The sequence below is a fragment of the Mauremys reevesii genome, linkage group 6 (genome assembly GCF_016161935.1).
Source record: "Mauremys reevesii isolate NIE-2019 linkage group 6, ASM1616193v1, whole genome shotgun sequence".
In the NCBI taxonomy this organism is placed as follows: domain Eukaryota; kingdom Metazoa; phylum Chordata; order Testudines; family Geoemydidae; genus Mauremys; species Mauremys reevesii.
The window spans coordinates 53,204,541-53,227,519 of NC_052628.1; the positions used below are offsets into that span (position 1 = coordinate 53,204,541).

The following is a 22,979-nucleotide window of genomic DNA, read 5'->3' on the forward strand; positions in this document are numbered from 1 at the left end:
CCTATTGTCCTTTTGCTTACATCACTGTTTTACCTAGGTCTAACTCCATCTGACTTCAGCAGAGTCACTTCTGTTTCAAGGCTGCTTTCCTGCAATCAGCTCTGTGTGAGTTGACAATTGCGCCTGCCTGGACCTGCACTGAAGTCAGTGCGCTCTGCACAGTCCCCAGGTACTGTTCCCACAGATCTGACTACCAGACTGGGGCCTTATATTTCTACAAGTTGAGAATCAGGCCTTAGGACTATATATGCATTGGGAGTGGCACACCTGAGATATGAGCCTTTGACAGTTTAACGCCAAGAGATAATGATAAATTATCAAAAATAAAATTAAATCAACAACCCAAATAGAATAAGATAAATATTATTATTAATATATTATTGTTTATTTTATGGGAGCAGCTACGATCCCCAATCATGGATTAGAACCTCATTGTGCTGCATGCTGTACAGGCCCAGAACAAAAAGACATCCCCTGCTCCACAGAGCTTAAATGTTACATGGCATTTAAGTACAGCTGTTATGGTACAGATTGGTAATAATTATTTCCTTCAAGCTAATCTGTTATATAGATAATCAAGACCAAGCTTTTCTTTTTGGTTTCAGTATATTTCAGTCAGTCAAAGCTCTGGAATTGTTCCTCAAAAATCCATGTCATTGTTACCTAGCCTCCATAAAAGAGTTTAAGAAATTTCATCTGTAAAACAAGAGAGAAAAAAGTTAGCATTTTACCCTTTATTACACAAAAGACAAATACTGTGAAATAAATTACTCTTTTCCACACAACTGAAAGAACTGATTCATGGCTAAAGTATTATTTCTCTTCTTGCTTTCTACTTCATATATTTAGGAAAGAAAAACACCCAACATCTTTATTTTATTTTTTTACATAAAAGGTGTGGAAAACCTTTACTGATGCTGCTGCTAACTCTATGAAATTTATATAGTTACTTATGGAACAAACAAAAGGATGGAAAATGAACTATACAGTACTGCTTTACTTATCATTTGAAAAAGAAAAGAGAGTGGTGTTCAGAATGCTAAAATTTTTGATTGACTAAAATGTTGTCTATCAAAATCTCCTCCAGTTAATTCTTTATTCCAAAAATAATTTAATACAAATATGTTGCTGCAATAGGAAATGTCTCAGTGCTGGACTATAATAGCTTTTGTAGAACTAATAACCTCTTCCGCAGTGATAGTATATAAGATCAACTTCATACAATTATCAGTACAGAGACAATTATTTATTTATTTATTTTTAGCATCTGTCCAGCAGAAAAGTAGCTTCAGTGGTTTGTGGCCACTAGAGACTCTGTGAACCTCTGTGGCTACTGTGACTTGTACACTGCTCCCTACTCTGAGAGGATACTTCCTTATTGGTGGTAGCTTCACAATGTTATTTCAGACATTATCCACTCAAGACTGTTCCTTCCCCCAGGGGAAAGTCACAGACGCCACCAAGTCTGATTGCAACTGGGCTCATTGGGAAATGCACTGAGTATGATTAGTGTGTCTTCTGACTTTCAAATATGGAGGCAGGTTCTCCCTAGCTGACTGACATTCCACTTCATCTCTGTCAGTCACCCAGGACAAAGAGAGGGCCCAAGCAAGTTGCAGGCACCTCTCATCCAGAGAAGGGAACAAAAATTTTAGGGGAGACTGTAGGAAGTCTTTTTCTCTGAGTCTCCCATCATCTGATTCCTGCAATTTGGTTCGGCACCTCCCTATTGAATTCTTTCAGGCCCCCATTTCCCCAAGACCCATAGTGGTAGTGCTTCCTTCCCACAACAGAAGGAGAAATTGGTCTGTCTCCCCACTCAATAAAGCTGTGCATTGGGGTTACTCCATCCCAGCCTTCTACAGGCAGCACAGTCACAGCAAAGGGAGACAGACTGACTCAGGAAATGTAGAGTACAGGAAGCAGGTTACGTTTACAGGATCTTTCCACAATGCCCAGTACTGCACAGAATGGGTGGTACGGCATTTGTTTTGGTTTTCGGGGATTGGCCTTGGATAGACTGTCGGCTGGTTTTTCTCCTGCATAGTTTGGCCAGAGGCAAATCCAGCACTTGTGGCCTGGTATACAGGCAGGGTTTGGAATGCTGTAGTTACCCTGTGCAGAATAAGATCCACTTATCCTTTCAGTAAGGTCATTGTCATAGAAGTTACAGTGCGCCTTAAAAAGCAAGTATAAATGTAATGCAGAGCTACAGTTTATATTTCCTTCAAACTTACTACATGCTACAAAAAACTCCCTTTTTTATTGTCATGTTAAAACTGATGGTGGGTTTTATTAGCTTGCTCTTGGAAAGGCTTGTCTTGTGGAAACTCCATTCCTTCCTGTGTGCTTGTCTTACTTCTCATATTATGTCATATTAGATAATTATCAGCCCCATGTGAAGCTCAGAAGTTTTGTTTTTTTTCTTGGTTTTGGTTCTCAGCCTGAATTTCAATTTGAAATTTTCATAACTTCATCCTAAAACTTCAGTGCAGAATTCAATCCAAACTGCTAAGTTTAGCCTTATGTCAAGGTGAATAAGCTTTCCACCTGTTTACATCTGAAACCATAAATCAGATCAGATTTAACTGAAACAGGCTCAGGCACTTAAACATCAATGATGCTCGTCCAAGTTTCAAGTCTGTAATGAAACATAAGTTTTGTCTGCCCTTGAGTTTAATTCTGAAACTTTGGCAGAGTACTGCCAACAATTCTCTTTTCTTTTCCTCCTCCTCTTTAACTCATGCATGCTATGCAGTAAAAATCTCCACCCTTACTTCCTGGATATATCCTCTGACTTGTAACAGATTTTAACACAATTCAGGGAAAGTAACTGTCTACTTTCAAAGAGTTGTTGAAATGCCATTACAGTTTTTGTATTTAAAATTATACATTACATAAAAGCAGTTATGCTCATGTGAAATGATGATAATAAGAACAAGAAGTAGACTTTTGAAATCAGATGCCTGTCATCTGATATTAAACATCAGATGAGCTAAATGGAAACTGAAGTAGCTTTTGGAGGTCTAATTTGTTAACTAAATGTAAAGAATTTTAAATTTTTTATCATATCTTCAAATGGAGAGTAAATTACATTGGATTTTTTTTAGAATGTTGATATTGTAGCAGCACTGACATCATTATCCAGTAGTTGTGTTAATCTCCAAATGCACTGTGTATACGGTTTATTATATTACAGAGATATCCAAGAATCTGGGATGGTAGGTCTTAGTATCAGTTCTTTATTGTTATCATATTATTGCTCCTTTACAAAAAGAGGGCAATACAAGTTATATTGTAGTCATATTTCTGACTGTTTGTTTCTTTGAGGCTCAAACGGATTGTGCCTCCTGCAGAGAAAGAGCACATAATCTAAGTTAAGGGGTTTTGGAGTTTTAAGTGTGACTCCTCATTGAATGAGCTGGTTTATAGGAGTTCTCAAACCTTTTCTTAGCATGAACGAGAAAGACTGTCTCATGGACACATCTTCAGCCATTTGTTATTGCACAACTAACTTGCCCCTCCCCGTTCATCGTCACGTAATATTCCTGAGGGAAATTGCAGCAATTGCTTAAAGGAAAAGCAATATTAGTAAAGTATCTAATGTATTGTTACCTTTTTAAATTTAGGAAGTAGATAGAATATTTAGCATCTTGGGCTAGAACCACAAAGGGGCCTTAGACCCAATGTTGCAACAGATAACTTTAGGTGCACTGTCACTTGGTGGAATCCAGCACCCTGAATTAGGCACCTAGACTCCCTATACAAGGCATGGGAAGAGGTAGGGACCTAGGAATGGGATTCACAAAAGCCAGCACATTCAGTGAGGAGCTGACTAAGTTAGTCAATAGAAAATGGTGAGAAGAGAGGTGTAGTCTTAAGCCCTGTACCTCAAAGGGACTCAGGCACCTAAATACGGGCCAGAGGGCGGCCCCTCTCTCCACTTGGGAATCACAGCCATGACCCCTCTCCTGGAGTTAGGCACCTAAGCCAGGTCATAAAAAAAATAAAATGAAGCAGAGCATCTCCTTTTACCGAAGTGGTTAGACTACTGACCCAGACTGTTCTCCACTCTGCCTGACATGGACTGGAATGGGTGCTTGTACATTGCTGGGGATTGCCCTGACCACTAGGCTTAGTCAGCCTCGCTTTCTCTCTTTGGCCAAATGAATATTTATTTAGTTATGCAAAGTGGAATAGATTCACCAGGAGTCAGTGACCACTGCTATTTAGGGACATCTCTGCCTACATTTTGTACAGGCCCTGATTTAGTAGACATGTTCTAAGGTACTCTCTTAGTGTTCCTATCAGATCAGGACCCACCGGTGGAGATAGGTGGAGAGTACTGCTAGCTTCTGAATCTTGCCAGAGGCTAGGCATGAGCTAGGCACTGGGTGCTATGACTTAGGTGGCTTTGCACATGCTTACTGGGAGACTTCTAGGCTACTAGGGGACTTTACCTGTGGAAACATAGGAAAATGTAGGATCCTTCATGGTTAGGCAGCAGCTGAGTGAGGGTTTATAGAATCCTCATGAATGCAAAGACTGTTCCTGAGGTAGAATGACACCTGCCTAGTAAGGATTTTAAAGAACAGGACCAGAATCTCAAACTGGTGCCAATGAAGGATGTAAACCATCATTGCAACATGTATTCTGTGACTAGTCTTGCTCAAGAGCTTAACAGCTATGATTTGGACAAGCTAGAACTTCTAGTTGGCCATAACAGATAGCCCTAGTTAGAGCAAGCTACACAAGCTATAATGTATTACAAAATCTTTTTTAATTTATGGGAAAAAGAAAAGAGCAAAGATTGTTTCCACTAACCTTAACCACTTTATTGGTATTAAATCATATTAAGCTACTTTTATTTTCTTGAATTTGGCATTTTCTTCGAGTTGTTTATTCTGATTTGCCTTGGCCTCCTGACAAATGTGCATCACGTGTCAAGAATCAGTTCTAAACTTCATTTTTCCTATAAAAATGAAGAGATATAATTATATTTAAGAGCAGTGTATAAAAAGTACCCATAATTTACCTCCTTTTGGATAAGTATAGAGTAAAACAATAGCTTTAAATAGATATGCCATGTGAACTGCCAGAATAGGCAATATATACACTGCACTTTACTGATGTATAATACAAGGGATCAGCCCCTGAATATGCACATTACTGGAGTAAGTAGCTTCCTACAATTAAGCATTTAGAGCCTAATGCTGAAAAGTACAGAGTACCACATGTGACGTGATGGGTGGTTCTTCTCCCATTGAAATCAATCACATGATTCCCAGCACCTTGCATGGCTGGAATCTGAGAGAACTGAATTTTTATACACTAAGTTTAATATTTTGCATGTTGTTCAAACTAATACAAAAAAAAACTTTCATGTTACACAATCCTGGGGCCTGATTCTCAGTTCACATTCATGTAAATCAAGAGTAATTCCACTGAAGTTTAACTGAAGCAACATAGTGGAGAATCAGGGCCCAGTTTTTATACATCTAAATGTCATTAACCAGGGATGAAATTAGCTCTTACATTTACTACACAGTCTGAAATAAACTGGTGAGTGGACTAAATCTTATGAGGTTTTCCAACCCCTAATTTATGTGGATGTACTGCTCTGTAAAGTTCAATATTTACACCTCTTCAGAATGCATAAAGTCAAATTATGCAATTAGTCATTTTTGTTGTTTATTTATTGATTTATATATTGCTAATATATAATTAAATGGAGTAGCAACACATTCAATCTAATGAGGTCAGATCAAGACTAAATTTCTCTTATGGACAGACAATAAGTAATTATGCAATTAAGCAAAAGATACTTAAGTGATGTATGCATTTAAAGTTTCCAGTAGGGAAATTCACCACCTTTAAATTCAGACCACTTATAAATAGTCCGCTATGGATTTAGTGCCTAATTTTAGGCACCCACGTTAGAACATTTTGGCCTCTGGCTTTTTAAGAAATATGACTAATGTACATATATTAACTGAAGTATACTGTATTTTTATTGGCTCAGTCTCTCCTTCACTCCTGTAATAAACTCTTCCATAATTAATGTGAAAGCACCTAAAAATGATTCCTGGTAAGAGTAAATCTCTACAATTATAAATAAACAAGTGGAAAAGGGAACAATTTGCCTACGAATTTCATTAAAAATTCTTACTGAAATCCCTTTATATAATCAAATATATAACATTAATACAATGGTCATTTTGGAAACAAGAATGTGTGTGAATGAAAAAGATTGTTATTGTGCAATTATAACTACACAGGAGAGGACAGGACTATCATCCATACAAAATGGAACAGCAAGCATTTTAATAACAGCTATGGTGAACTTATGCAGGAAGGAATCTGTATAACTGTACTTATCTTAAGAGGTTGAAAACAACTGCATTTGGCTTCAAGTTTCATGTGTGTTATATGGATATCCTGTATTACCAACCCTTTGTAGGGTCCTATTTACACTACGCAGTAAAGCTGTGAGTTTGGCTACATATATTTTGGGATTCTCATGACACCATGAGGCATTTGAGCTTTGCCTCTGTGGTTACTATTTTGTACAGAGGAACGATGAAACATGAGAATTTCTTTAGCAAAATTCTTAACTCTTATCTGAATGTGAAAAGGACATAGCAAGGGTGTATAAGGACTGCTCTTTTGAGGTGTTGATCACCTCTGTTGACCACATGTGAGTTCAGGGTGCTCAATACCTTGCAATACTGGACCTTAAGAAAACAAAACAGCAGTCTAACCATACAGAAGAAACCACACTTCTCAACCTGCTCTTCTGTCCTGTGCTATCTCCATTAATGACACTAAGGGCAGTTGGAACATTGCCTACAACAATATATTACCTTTCACTTGTTCAAGGTATGTCTAGTCAACAGGGGCACCATAGCTCATTGGATTCCAGTTTAACCCATGTGTGACCTATGTAACAATTAACCCTTTAGTTTCCAAATTAACACTGTGCAAGTCACATCTAACAAATACCACTGTATCAATACCTGAATATTGCACAGCAATTCATATATCTGAACCTCTGGATATTAACTGAAGTGCTTTGGATGTTGAAATGAACTTTGTGAGGAAAGGCCATTCTAAATGTTTTTGGATGCTTATATGAACTAAATAGAATCTATAAATCTTTTACAATTTATTATTGCTACCTGTCTAGTTTTCTGCCCAGAGCTAATAATGACAACTTAATTTATAGTACCATCTTGTGACTTATGTTTTTAGTCAATGATGTCAGCACCAGTAGCCATGTTCAACAAATCCTCTTCAGCCTGCCTGTTTTTATGAGATCATTCACACTGTCTAGCAGATTCACCTACCTCATCCCACAATCAAAACGTTAGTTGAAAATCACTGTTTCACATATGTGTTTGTAAAATTAGTTTTTAAACTCATTCAGATCTACACCATAATTGTAACTGATATATTAAGTTTTACATTTCTTTTGTTGACACATAAGTACTACTCATGGACACACAAAACAGCCATTTAATTAACATTTGGATTCTCCAACAGCCATAGCAAGGGGTCCCCAGCTTTTAGCTTGGGTTAGCCTTAAAGGACATTTACAGCTTGCACATCATAGCAGCTGCTATTAGCTTTTGGAACCTAAGACTGTAGCTCATTTGAGTGTGTATGTTTACCAGCTTTAACCTTGTAAATATCACTCACTTCCTTTTCCTAGTTAATAAATCTTTAGTTAGTTTATTATAGAATTGGCTGCAAGTGTTGTCTTTGGTTTGAGATCTGAGGTACAACTGACTAGTCCTTTGGGACTGGCAGTAACTTGAATATGGTTGTGATTTGTGATATAAGGGACTATCTATCACAAAAGCAGGCTTTCCTGGGTTGCAAGATAAACTGGAGTGTCTAAGGGGACTGTCTGTGACTAAGGCTGATATAGAGCTTGAAGTATTCACACTGGATGCTTGGTTGGTGAAATCTAACTACAGAACACACATCTGAATTGGGGTTTGTGCCCTGATTTGTGTCAGTCTGCCCTGAGGCTGGCACCCACATTCATGAGTGACTACAGACAGTCTGACAACAAGGCAATCCAAATTAATTGTGCACCTATAGTAAACATTATATCCTATTTTACTCCACAGCTTCATCTTTTCCCAAATTTGTATTATCCCCTGTGGGAGGGTGCTTCTGCAAACACACCTAATCAGCCCCTGCCATGCCAGCCCCAATCAAGGGGGAAAGATTGGGACTGGTTGAAAAGCCTTATGTCTGCCTGCCGATTGGCAACACCTGCCAGCCTGATAGACCAGGAGCTACAAAGGCTGGGAAGGAGCCAGAAGGAGGGAGGCAGCCAGAAAGAGAAATGCCAGTCAGGGAGGGAGGTGGGTGGAAGTCCTCTAGCTAGTTACCAACCCACCTACTGTGGTGGATGAGAAACCTGTAAGGACACTGGTGGTGGGAAAACACTTAAAGAATGAAGGACACAGGTGTTGTACAGAGTTGAAGGTCTCCCTGGCCTTATTTGGGAGTGCAACCAGGCCCAGAAGAAGAGGGGCTGGCCGTGCACCCTTTATAAAGGAATTAATGTGCTCCTCCTTTAGTATATTCTGATGAACAAACATTGAAAGTTTTAGAGCTTTTAAAAGTGAAATGCTGCAAATCCAGAATGGAAAGATTGGATTTTGGGGATTTTTGCAGGGGTTATTTTTTCCTATTTGTACCCATGTCTCAAATTTCACATGCATGAAACTCCAGGATATTGTTCTAGTTTATATCTTTTTGCCAAATAAGAAATATTAACATTTGAAAAGTTTGTTTTAAAATTACATTTTAAAGCATTTCACTTTCTCTCTCTCTCATTTCAGTTTGATGTCTGTTTTTGCTACCTGCATTTAATTGTAATACCACACAGTGGTGAACTTCTGATGGGCACACAGGGCCCAAGATCAGTTGTTCTAAAGGTGCCTGAATACATCACTGGCACATGGACATATGATGGGGGTGTTACATAAGATTCCCCATATATTATATAGCACCCAAATATCAGTCGTCCAGCTACCTATCCCACATGTATGCCTTGCACACCATGTTGAAGCACCTTGGGTGAACTCCGAGCCATCTTTAGCCAGTGAGATAAAGCACTGCATTCAAATGGAACTGGCTCCATCTCTGTTGGAGAAGGGACCTGGCAGACACTTGGTCAACTCATACTAGAATGAGCTTGCTCAACAGAGTGAGGAGGTCAAGGCTCCATGGTAGCCAGAGACAGGGAGACACTGTCAGTTGCTTGGAACCTAAATGTGGGATGAAGGTCTGTTACAATTAGCGCTAAGAAAAGAATCTGGGTGTCTTTACTGCCTTGTAACTTGCTAGTGATGGCTCCAGACTGCCCAGCTAATGTTTCTGCCTCAGATGGCTCCAGTGTCCTACTGCTGTTGATAGGTTGAAAGGCTTGGGATCTCTCTCTCCTCCTAGAAATGGTCACAAAAACTGGACAGAATGGGGGTATTTAGGACAGTGCATATTTTCCTCTTTTCTCTCCCCTCCCCCCTCAAACAATGGACTCCAGCGAACAACTGGAACATGTAATGGATTTTGTTTTCTTTCCTTTAAAGAAACCATATATCCTTTGCTTTGTGTTTAATATCATATATATATAGCTTTTGTGATCTGCAAAGTAAGAATTTGCTCCATAATAGAGTGCAATTCACCAGTCTGGATATTCTAGGAACACAGTGACATTGTGCCTGTCTGGGCAGGTCGGAAATGTGTGTAGTCTGACTGAAGTCATTCACATATGTAAATCCTTGCCTGATTGAGCCCTATACCTGTACTGTCAGTGCTGATAAGGCACAGAACATCACAAATGGTACTGACAGCAAATAAGTCACATACTCATAACATAAAAGCAAGAAGGAAAAATATATAGTTTGTTGTTGTCATTTGAATGTTCAGTATAGGCACATTGAGGATGGATTTAGTTGCTCTATCAGTACCAATGTAAACAGACAGCAAAGAAAGGGCACATGTTTGAAACAAAGTTTAAAAAAAATAAATATATATTTCACCTTGTTCCACATCTGTCTAGGCAGGAGTTTCAGATTCATTACAATACAAAGTCACACTACCTCCTTAGTACTTCAATAGCACTATCTCCTTAGCTAATAGTCACATCTCTTCAATACTTTTAAACATGATGGGTCACATTCTATGCTAGAAAATTTGGCCCCATGTCTAGCTATATTGTGCATGAGGTCCTTTGACTAGATCAGTGAAAAAACAATAACTACCTTAAAATTAAGTTGGTAGTGAAAATAATTCAACCACCACCACACTCCCTTCTACAAGTTATTTTGGCTATTTCAATCATACTCAGTGCAATTCCTGTCCTGTGTGCTTTTGAAGTATGTTTTTGCCTATCTTAGACATGTGCAGAGCACCTGACACTGTAGTATCTATCCATCTTACTTAAAATATTGCCTCCTCAACCAACTGTAAAAGAACAAAATATCAAGCATAATAAAATGTTTAATCATGCTCAGAATTTTCTGAGAGTTTTAATATAGGGCCAAATTCTGCATTCAGTCCTTGTGTGGAATTTTTATTGACTTCAAACTCCTTGAATTAGAGAGCAGAATATGGACCCTGGAAATATTCATTTTGATCACCCATGTAATGAGGCAGCCACCTCCCAAGCACCTGCCTCAGGGCTGGGGATGGCTCTGCAGCACCCTGACTCAGTTTCCCTCTTCAGGGCTCCTTAATAAACTCCATACATAGGAGTTAGTGCTGGAGATGGCTCTTCAGTGAAGTCACTGAGTCAACCCCTTCTAGGAGTAACAAGTCCAACTCTGTCCACATATCAATTCAGGGGACACCATCATAGGACCTAATCACATCAGCCACACTATCAGAGGCTCGTTCACCTGCACATCTACCAATGTGATATATGCCAGCAATGCCCCTCTGCCATGTACATTGGCCAAACTGGACAGTCTCTACGCAAAAGAATAAATGGACCCAAATCAGACATCAAGAATTATAACATTCAAAAACCACTCAGAACACTTCAACCTCCCTGGTCACTCGATTACAGACCTCAAAGTTGCAGTACTCCAACAAAAACACTTCAGAAACAGACTCCAGTGAGAAACTGCAGAATTGGAATTAATTTGCAAACTTGACACCATTAATTTAGGCTTGAAAAAAGACTGGGAGTGGGCGGGTCATTACACAAAGTAAAACCTATTTCCCCACACTATTTTCTCCCTACTGTTACTCACACCTTCTTGTCAACTGTTGGAAATGGTCCATCCTGATTATCACTACAAAAGTTTTTTTTCCCTTCTGCTGATAATAGCCCACCTTAACAAATTACTCATTATATTTACTATGGCAACATCCATTTTTTCATGTCATCTGTGTATATACATCTTCCTACTGTATTTTCCACTGCATGCATCTGATGAAGTGGGTTTTAGCCCACAAAAGCTTATGCCCAAATAAATTTGTTAGTCTCTAAAGATGCCACAAGGACTCCTCATTCTTTTTGTTGATACAGACTAACACGGCTACCACACTGAAAAAAGTCCAACTAAAAAGTACCAGCAAACAAACAAACAAAAAAGATTCTTCAACCCTTCATGGGCTTCTTTTCAGACTATCCTCTGGACCCTGTTCTCAGCCACATTTGTGTCTTTCCCCCAACCCACTATAGATCACTCAGCCCCCAGACTGGTTCCCCTGGAATATCATTCTCCTGCAGACCCTGGCTCAAGGCCTTCACACCTCCTGCATTGCACAGTTCTACTCCCAGACTGAGCTCTCTCAGGACTTTTATAAGGCTCAGCTGTCCATTAAGATATCAGATGAGCCTCTTAGTACCAGGCTGGGAAGCAGCTAATTAATTATGGCACAGGTTGGGCTGGTCCCATCTCCCCTTAAAGGACAATCAGCCAAACCTGAGCAGGTGTTACCATTTCTTCTGCAACTGCTGTTACACTCAGTGTCACTGGAGTATAATCATTAGAAGTACACATCTTGAAATTCAGCTGCCAGAGATTATAATATCCGTTACAGGTAAGGCTTACTGCCCCCCCCTTTTTTGTTTTAAACTCAATCACTAATGAAACTTGGAGAGCACTTCAGTCAGCATAAGTAGTAGTAAAGAATTTGTAGGTGTGGCACAAAGTTGTAATGAAGTGTTACAGAACCTAAGGATATCTAATTTCAGGATATATAGACATAATTGCTAAAAGAATACTACTGTATTGTTGTCAAGACAAGTAAAAAAATCTAAAAGGAGCTCAGCTTATCAGACATGGAAAATGAAAATAAAGGCACTGAAAGCTGATGAAAAGACAAATCTAAAATATATTATATCTTATTAATGGTGTCAACAATCCCTGCAGTGAATGATGGTAAATGTAGTGTCATGTGTCCCCCACCATTTAGATGTGTTAAATAAGGGTGTTGTTGTTGTTATTATTTACTTGTGTTATCACAGTGCCCAGGAGCCCCAGTCATGGACCAGGCTCCCACTGTGCTAGGTGCTGTACAGACACAGAACAAAAACACAGTCCTTGCCTCAAAATGCTCACAATCTAAGTATAAATTAAGAGGCAACATGGAAACAATATGAGAATACTGTCCAAATTGACAAGACAGACACAGGGTGGGGTAAGAGGTAGAACACACAACAGAGCAAACAATGTGATAGCAGCAAATGCTGTGTTAATTCATCTATGGGTGTGTGTGGTTTACTTAGGAGGGGATCAGCTGAATGGGAAGGGAAGGGAGACAGGGCAGGGGAGGAAATAGTAAGAGTGGCAGGTCTGCAGTGAGGCTATGGTGAAGAGACTGTGAGGGAGAGAGAGAGATGAAGGGTTGGAGCAAATAGCCCATCAACACAAGGGAGAGAAAGTCAAAGAACATTCTACAGTTTTGACTGGATTGTCCAAAGGACCCTGCTTTGACTAGTTCTGTTCCAACCAACTGGAGCTTTTGGCTGGCTTCTCTGTCCAGTTTGTCCCCAAAAGCCAGGGAGGGAGAAGGGAGGTAGGCACCATCTGGAACCTAGTGCCCTCAGAGTGTGTATGTGGGTCCTTCCCTACACAGTTCTTGTCCAGGATATTGCTGGAGGAGGGCTGGTCCCATATGGACCCCATTTTAACCTCCTCCCTCCAGTGGAATAGTCCATGCTTTGAGTACTCCTGCTCCTACCGGCTGGAGCAGTGTATGATAAACATTACTGAAAATATAAGAGGGGCTGCACGAAAGTTCTATGGATGAATCAGCAATTTCATAAAGGCTTTAAAAAAAGAAAGAAAAAGAAAGTCCAGGCTCAGCTATAGGATGAAAATAATATTACAAAATACTAATTAATCAGAACTCCACATTCGATATGCTTCTGGAATCACAAAAACCTGTATATGCCTGTCTCAGTAAACAGGAGATCATGAAAGCATATACCTTCAGCTCCACTCACTAGAATACAGGTGTTAGTTTAGTCAATATCCTCTGCCTATTTCAACTGTCCTCTCAAGATGTTGACAGTATTATATATTCCCTAACTGTTTCTGAGTGGCAACAAGTATAATCTTCTTCCCTGCAACTCAAAAAGGTAAAACATTCTTTCCTATGTGAAAAATCAAAGAAATAACTTCCAGTCTAGTTCTTACAACTGAATGCCAATTAATAAATCAGTGGAAAGGAGGCAATATAACAAAAGCATCATAACATGCATCTTTTGGAAGGTAAGATTTAAACCATAGAGATGAATGATCACTACGAGTAGTGATCAGTAAAACTGAATTCTACGGTATTAAAATAGTTACTTCCTCATGTATATCAGCGGGACCTGGGTGAACAATAACATCTAAAGCTGGTAACTCCCATTCCCACATCTTTCTATTGTGCAGAAGGTTGATAAACTGGGTTTGCTTCTTTTGACATTTCTACAGACTAATGCAGAACTACCCAGACAAATTATTGTAAATCTGGGAAATATTTGTAAACAAACAAACAAAAACAACCCACAAACAATGAGACTTTTAATGGAATGGGAATTTCTTATTTAAAAAAAATCTGAAACATTTTCAAATTATAAATCCATTCCTCTAACCTATGCCACTGAACATAAATGTAGCTGACCAGGGAATCAGCAAGAAGAATTACATTATTTCCCTATATATTGACATATCTGTCTGTGTGTACATGCACAAAACACCTGTAAGTAGCCACCCCAAAATATGATGACAAAACCAACCCCTCCACAGCCCCTCCAAACATAAAACCGGACAAATTTCTCAGTGCTGGCCTTAGAGAAAATGCCTGTAAAAACATTTGTTTATCAAACATTTGTGGCTGTATGAGCGCCATTGCTCAACCAGAACATACTACAAGTAAGTTGATTGACTTAAAATATATTGGGTGGAGGATAAAGTAGAGAGAGAATAAATCCACAGAAATTATTTATTTCTTCACATTATCTCCCTTTTGTGTTTTTTCTCTTTCTCCATTCTGAATCTAATGAGAAAATACCTGGTACAATCCCAAATAGTTATTTTTTCAAATATTTTCTTTAGATACTATATGCCCAGCACACTTTTTTTAGTGGTACAAGGCAGATTGGGTATCAGTAAAGGCTTTTTGAGTGTTTTAGGTACCAGTCCATTTGCCAGATTCAGGATCCAGAGTTAACGGTAAGAATGCGAAATGTTTTTTTACCAAGATCAGGAAATGGATAAAACATCAATGTATGCTTCAGATATATACTTAAATACTGACATTTCTTGGTAATACAGTATATTTCAAATATTTTCAAAGATAAAATACAACATATTAAGAAAGACAAACTCTTCCTTCATTTAAACTAATGAAACATCAGTAATTTAGGAATACAGAGCTTAGCACAATGGCTTGTCAGGGCTATGATAATAAAAATAATAAATAACAATAACAATTAGGGTAGAATTTGGCCCACAATATTTTTTATGTTAGCTCATATTATAAGCAACCTGCAGCTAGACAAGTGTCAGTTCTTTCTGCATTAATTTGAATTTGTGGGATGGGGGAGGAAATATTTCAGTTTTTAAAGTTGATTTGCTATATCTTGAGAACTTGCACAAATTTTGTCAAGAAAAAAGTAAGATAACCAAGAATGACAATAGATAAAAGAATGGATAATAGAGAATTGAATTTCCTTTTTATGTGTAAATTTTTCCCCTCCACTTTTTGCATCTCATCTCAATCTAGCATCTTGATGGCATTGGCATAGCAAACACAAATGCACATAGAGAAGACATGCATTTATAAATATAACTAGGCAATTACATCATTAATCCACTGGATCATACAACATTCTTAATCAAAGTATTTGGCATGAGAATGAAAAAAATTAAGGAACCTGAAGCATCCTAAAATAACAAAAAGTACAGTATTATTCAACTTAATACTCTGTAAAACTGATACTGTTAATTATTCATTCTTGACACTGTTGAATCACTTTTCTATATTATGGAAAACTCCAGCAGGAAATGCAAAGTTTTATCTTTCCTGGTATGTTCCCCATTCAGTACTATTTACAATCAATGGATGGACCTAACTAAAGCATTGAAATAGCACAAATATATTACCATGAACAACTATCATATGCTCCCATAAACTTTATGTTTTATCTTTTGAAAAGCTTCTGCTATTTAATAAGATTTAGCCTCTTACTTTTAATCTCATATTGCAATTGCAAGAAAAGACCTAGTAGTGCTCTGGCATGTTACAGTGTTGTCATGGATACACAAGTATGGTGTATTACTTCCACCAGTAAATAAACAAGATTCTCAAAGAGTGCTTGGTAGGATTTACTAGCCCTGTAGTATTGTTAGCTGCACAGAGCTTTAAATAAGCAAATGGTTTGTAGTTTTGAATAATATCCAGTGTTGAAGGGAAGCACATATATGCTATATATATTTCTTTAAAAATAATAAGGTACATGCTACATTGTGTAACTTTACTGTCCTCCGTTTTTAATTTAATTTGCCTTTATCTCATATTTTTCATAAAATATTTGCACATATATGGGACCATTTTCTAATATTCTGCACAACTTATGGCAGTCATCTAATAACTGCTTAAATAGATGCACAACATGTTTATACATGCAACTTATAAAGGACAGATTGATCATTCTTAAAGCAGATAGTGATATTTGTAATTTAAAAACAGTATTAGGTGATATTAAAATTGTGTCTTTTCTAAAAGAAAGTCTTCTTTCCATTCACAGTCTACAGAGATGAAATTCAATCAGTCTTACTAGCATATATGTCAACAGCTACAACAGACTTGACTTGATTCTAACAAATCAGTATGTTGATGAAGGGATGTAGATTAGATGCCATAAGCTTCTATTTCAAGAAAGAAAAACACAGATTGTTAAGAATGCTATATTTAGTTCTCTGTGTTAAACTTAACAATAGCAAAAGTCTGACTCATATCTAGACACTTCAATTTCTCACAGAAATGAACACAGAAATATCTAATTAAATCAGGTAAAAATCTCAGGTTTTACAGCTTTAGAAATATAAACCCTTATCATTTTAAATAAAATTCACTGAAGAAAATAACATAATTGTGTTTTATGTAAAATTCATGGAACTATGTACATCTTTCCTTTCCTGTTCAGAAAGCCTGCATTGTATAATGATGCATTCTGGCACCCCCTCTGTATGTATATGGTTAGAATGTTCTGTTGGGTTTAATTGTTGGCATAACTTTGCTGATTGGACTGAGAAAACCTAATTTAAGACTAGACAGAGCGAATAATTCACAATGAATAATTTATTTGTTAAATTTAGCCATTTTTTCAACTCTTGTCATGTCTGCAAGCAGATTGCAAGCTAGGTTGTTGGGTTTTTTTGGCAGGGGTTATATATCTATCTATCTATATCTATACTCTATATCTATATCTAAGATATAATTACGAATATTCAAAATCTGAGCTGTGTTGGTTAGTTGTGATTGGCCATGTAAGACATATGGTATTGTTTCTGTTCCCTTACTGGGGGTTCAATCCTGCAAAGTGCTGAGCTCTCTGCCCGCAATCCAGCTAAGCACAAAGAATCAGATTTTTAAAGTATTTAGGTGCCTAGCAGGATTTTCAAAAGCATCTAGGTGCCTAATTTCTATTGATTTCAATGGACATTAGGCACCTAGATACTTTTGAAAATCCCAGTAGAGGCCTAAATACCTTTAAAATCTGGTTCAAAGTGCTTAACATTAAGCACATATGCATTCCCATTGAACCCAGAATGTCCAGCACCCTGCAGGATTGAGTCCTGGGTGAGCACACGGTAAAAATTCTTCTGCGTGGAATATAAAATTTGATTTCCACAAATATTTTTCCAGTAAAACTCAGTTGTAAAAATGTTTACCAAAAGTGATCACAAAAGGGTCATGAACACAGCCAAATTGAATTCATGAAATAATTGGAATGAATATTTCTGATTTGTTGTTTGTTTTCATTACTTACTATTTAAGATTTATAAGATTGCATAATAAGTTATATGGATTGCTTTTTAAAAGATACCAGCACAGCATTTTGAACTCCTTGGGGGCAAGAACATGGCTTCTTCTGTGTTTGGAAAACCCATAGCACACTGGGGGCATTGCTGAAAATTAATAAATAATAATAATTAGTACAATCCTGCAATATTTATTCATGTGAGTAATTCTTACACATGCAGGTAGTCACATTGCAGTCAAAGTATATATTCAAATGTTCAAGAATTACATGTCAGTAAAGGTTACAGGATCAGACCCAATAGATATAAGTCAGGAGCAGCTGAAACATATTATGAATGTTCCATGAATCACAAATTTCTGTATTTAAGCATTTGCAGTCTTGTAGAAAAGAGACATTTAATGTAAACAGCCTTCACACCTTACGGATTATAGCAGGAAAAACCTGAAATTCTGATTTATTTCCAAATTAAAGCTACAGTAGAGATTTTGTTTAAAAGAATATCTTTGTGCTTTCTAACAAACAAGGCATCAAAAATAGTTCCTTCAGAAATTAATCTGTTTAGACTATTGCTTGGCAGGCCTAAATATGGGTAACAGTTCTATTCTTTGTGGGAATGATGTTATTGTCATTTAGTAGCCACAATTTCTCTTTTCCTTAGATACTTTGAGTACTGTTTGAAAAGCTGTGCTTTAAACGAGGAGTTCAGTGCTGAGGGAGTTAATTTAAATTTGATAACAAATGGCTCTGCTTTTGAAATGAATGTAGCCTGGCAACTTCAACTGAGAACCCTTCATAGGGCCTCAATTATGTATGCAGCTTCTTTGAGAAATAGTTTCACACATCTGACCCAAGGCCCACTATGTTGTTGCCATGAAATAAAACTGTATGTAGGCAATGTTTCATTTCTGTACACTCTTCACATAGGCAGGCTTTGCCCCCTTCCCCCGACCTTGTGCGGATGCGCACACACACAAACACGCACAAAATCTTTTATTCTGAACCCGTTTCTTATATTTTTCTATGGCTCACGTCTGAATAAAAATATAAAAGAAATAATCGATGGCCCAGTACTTAATGTGTGTGCTTATATTTTAAGAATTTCAACTCATGCTTCTAAGCTGCCCTAATCAAAGCAGTAGTGTGAAACCAGACAGACAGACAAACGGTTAAACATCCACACCATTTCATTTTTTTTCAAAATGGCTGCTTTGTCTGTGTGCATACACCAATAGCAAATGTCCTTCTGTTATTGTACAGCCAATTTGATGTGTCAAGTATTCATATGCTAATAATGGTACAGTTTCTCACTTTTTTCACAGATAAATTGTAAAGATTGTTACAGACAGTGAAACACAAGAATAAACAGCCTTTATTTCAGAAGTGATAAATTACTTTCCATTCAAATAACATGCAACACATGCTGCTGACCATTATTGTTTCCATTCATTGCTATTTTGCCTTCTGTTTTTTCCCCTTAGAGTAGTTAGAAAATATTTAGCAGATATAGCCAGACTTGATACAAATAACATGATTTCATTAATTTGCTTTGTGGTTTCATGACATGAACTTCATTTTTTACTCAGTTTTTACAGGCGATGAAAGTTTGTGACTGGAACAGACATTGTTCTCTGACATAGAACATTCAAATTAAAAAAAAACAACCAAAAACCTGTAATGTGCAGGATTTTAAGAGTAGACTGTCTCCCCTGCCATTTTTACAAAAATGCCATAATATACCCCCAAATCATTCTGTTTAAAAATGCATTAGTAAAGAGTTTCCTGAATATAATTTAAGGTAGAAGCCAGAACAAAATCGAAAAGCTTCTGTTTGGCTGGAAAGTATAAGTCAACAACTAAAAGGTACATAAAAAAGAAAGCTAGTTCATTTTTTTCTAAATTAAAATATAAACATTTTCACAAAATTATGGTTTAGAAATGCAAAAGGAAAAGAAAAGGGCATAATGCTGAAATAATCAATATAAACAACAATATGGCACTGACAAAATAAACTTGCTTTATCTCAAGAGGCACTTGTTTTTATCAACATAAAAAATGAGCATGCATTACTACTGATTAAAAAAGGTGGAGTTACACATCACAGTCAAAGATCATATTTGTGTCCTCAGTCCAGACACAAAAATGCATTTACATAACCACGTGGTTGTACATTCAATCCATAAATGTAAAGGCATTCAGAGAAACACTAGGAGGCCAGACTGACAGACACTGTTAATTAAATTAACCACTTGTATGTGTAGGTGCCACTGTATTGAAGTCAATTGGCCTTGTTCTTTAAATCCTTGCATTGTGCCTAGGTACTGTGAGGGGGCTGAGGTTGGTTATGTACTATACCATGCCTGGAGAAATTCTTATAGGGGAGCATTTGCTTGTCTTGGTGGGTTTTAAATTTGAATGTCAGCTAAATTGAATGCAAAAAGCTGTGTTAATCAATGTTAAGTTTGCACTGTTACAATCATATAAAGTTAGGTAATATAAATTTGTTCCCACAGCAAGATAAGTCCAGCCATATTGTACTGTTCTGTATGTTTATAGTATATCTTTAGCTTTAGCAATATAAACAGTATTACATTAAGCTACATATTAAATCAGAAAAAACAGAAATAGAAAATACTATATATGTTAAGTTAATGTATTCTCTGTGTTGGGGTAATGTTGTTTAAGTTTAGAAATTCCTGATCTTTCTTATTTTAATAGTGCACTCTTTTAAGTTGGATTGATCTTGGAGGTTTGTTTTTTAATTTAATATTTTAGGCAGAAGGAATTTTTTTGTTTTAAAATAAATGAAAACTGCAAAGGCAAAAGGCAGGGAAAAAGGCAAAAATATTCACTGACCAGTTGGCCGGTCAACTAGTACCTGCTCAGTTCCTTAGAAAAGTGGACACTGGCTTAGTTAAGAGTCAGCAGCTATTATGTATCATTGAAAAAAGTGTACATTTCTGGAAAGATGCATACCTGTACAATGTAGCAATCCAAAAGAGAGAACTCTCACATTCCGTGAAAGTTTTCAGCTGTACTTGGCTAATAATGTACAATATGTAAATGTTCATAACTTTGTTAATTTCTTGCCAATTTTTCCTAAAAGTTGAGCCATTTTATTCAGATGTCTCCTTCCAAATTAAGATGGTGCTAAATCAGGATTTCAAAATGGAATTAGAATTAACCATATTTAGCACTCAATCCTGCTGTCCTGCTCGGGCAAACCTATTGAAGTCAAAGACTGAGCCCTCAGGACTACTTCTCAATTTCTTTTATTATGGAAGCGCAATAACCCAGCAGAATTGCTGTAGTTCCATGGTGAGAGGGGTAGGGATGAGAAAGGAATTCAGAGCAGTGTGAAATACCCACATTTTGTTTGGGCATAGTAATGTTTTGCAGCCCCTAAACCTGCTCATATCCTGCCATAACAGCAATGGAGGAGCTCTACATGAGCTTCTGGAGACTGATGATTCATTGCTAATCCTATGCACTTGTAAATGAGCACACTGGCTGTTTACTAAGGCTCTGATCCTCCAAACACTTCCACATATGCTTAACTTTAACCATGTGAGTAGACCCATGAAAATCAATGGCAACAGCTTGTTATGACAGTGGTGTATTCTTGCCAGCATATCAAGCCTAACATTAAGAAATAGTATCAAGGTACTGGTATGATGAAGATGCACTTAGAAAAACTAACACCAAGCATATTATTTTTCAGACTTGGCCATGGAAGTTTTACTCAATAAGGGCTATTTATATGCCACATTTCAAGTTTCAAAGTGTAGTTGGTTTTGAGTTAACTATGGGAGTGGGGGGGAAACAAAAGTGTAGGGGAAAAAGTAAGCAATTTGCAGCATGAATGTTGTATTTTTTCAGACACTCAGAATTCTAAAACAGCTTGAAGCGATTTTTCTCAAACATGTTAAAAAATAAAAATAAATCTTTGCACAGAGACTAAGCACGAAAAATTTCATCTCAAAAGGAGACTTCTTCAGTAAATTATGAGGAAGTGAAAACATGGGGCCATTATTGAAACCATTTTGCAACCTTAAAAATAGTGTCCACAGAAGCAAAGACTATCATTTAGTTTTTTGATAGTTAATTTCTTTTAGAGCCTGATCTAAATTACATTGACTTCAGTGGGAGTTTGATCAGACCCTTAGGTAGTATATTAAAGAAAAGTATCAACGGCATGCATTTGAAAACTCCATAATTTACAGTATGACATTGTGGATTATTGGGTAACTATGTTACTGCTTTTAGAAATACCATAGGCCATCAGGGAAATACATAGCTAAAAAGCATTTGAAATATGTAATATTAACTGGATCCAGTAAATAAATAGGGTGTGTTAGTACACCCTAAATCTAAGCATGGAGGGGACCCTGTGTGTGTATTTCTCTTTGCCCCATTACAAAAGGTAGCCTACATGGCAAAAATCCCTTTCTTCCCCCAGGCCCATGGCATGCACTCCATTGGACTGGGGGCCAGACTATAGCCTGTTCCACTGTGACTTCTGACAGAACAGTTGGGGAGAAATCACCACAAAGAGAACCTCATAGATCATGATGTCATCTCCTTTAGCCCCTTCCCTTGGGTTTACCTGAAGGAACAGCAATCAGGCCCATAATTATGGCATTTTTTAAATTTTGAAGTTGTTTTTGAGATCTGCCACATCAAGACTTAGAGACTTTTAAGGTGATGTTAATGTCTCAAAAGGAGACGTAGCAGGTCAATGAGGACAAAATGTGTCTATGGTTAAATCAACATATGCTAAATAGTTGTGAAATTTTCATTTGAAAACCTGATTGTAGATGTTCAGTGACTACCCTGTTTTTAAGATGAAATGCCATAGTCAATTATATTTTGTACAAATTACAGAAAGTTATTAGCTCACACTGCTGACTAATTACCTTTTGCCCGCACCCTTGCAAGTATGGAAGGCTCCATTTGCAACAGACCTGTGTGGTAACACTGACCAGGACTGGCAATATATGGGGAGCCCACACAGGAGGTGCAGATGCCTCTGTGAAGCCCTATCACAAAGGGAGATTATGAGGGTGAGACCGGACCAAAGGAAGTGTAGGACCCTAGAACCCATAACTACAAGGATGCATCCAGTCAAACATCTCTCCAGCCCACCTAAAGAGAACAGCCCTGAGGCTGAAAGTAAGGGCCACCAACTGCCAGTCCAATGATTAATTCATCTTTATCCATCATAATGATGTACCCAAAACAGAGTTTACCTTGTGTTAGGTGCAATATCTTTTGTATTAGAAAATTATCATCTATAATGTATAGAACCTCTAATAATGTTTTACTACTGGCTGGGGGAGATGAATCAGCGTTCATGTCACATTCCCTATCAGTACCCAGCCCAAGCCAGGAAAGCTAACGATCCAACCAGTGGACCAAATTCGGTGATGAATCCTGGTCATATGCCACCTGAGGAACGTTGCACATATGC

At 37.5% G+C, this 22,979-nt stretch overlaps 1 long non-coding RNA gene across 1 annotated transcript in view; it reads right to left on the bottom strand.

The window, feature by feature from the left end:
* Nucleotides 1-413: 413 nt before the first annotated feature.
* LOC120407545 overlaps nucleotides 414-22,979 on the bottom strand; it is a 55,206-nt gene continuing 32,640 nt past the window's right edge. The window contains exons 2-3 of the long non-coding RNA XR_005600100.1: nucleotides 4,825-4,972; nucleotides 414-696 (exon numbers count right to left, since the gene is read on the bottom strand). This is a non-coding gene — a long non-coding RNA (uncharacterized LOC120407545). The remainder of the gene's footprint in view (nucleotides 697-4,824; nucleotides 4,973-22,979) is intronic.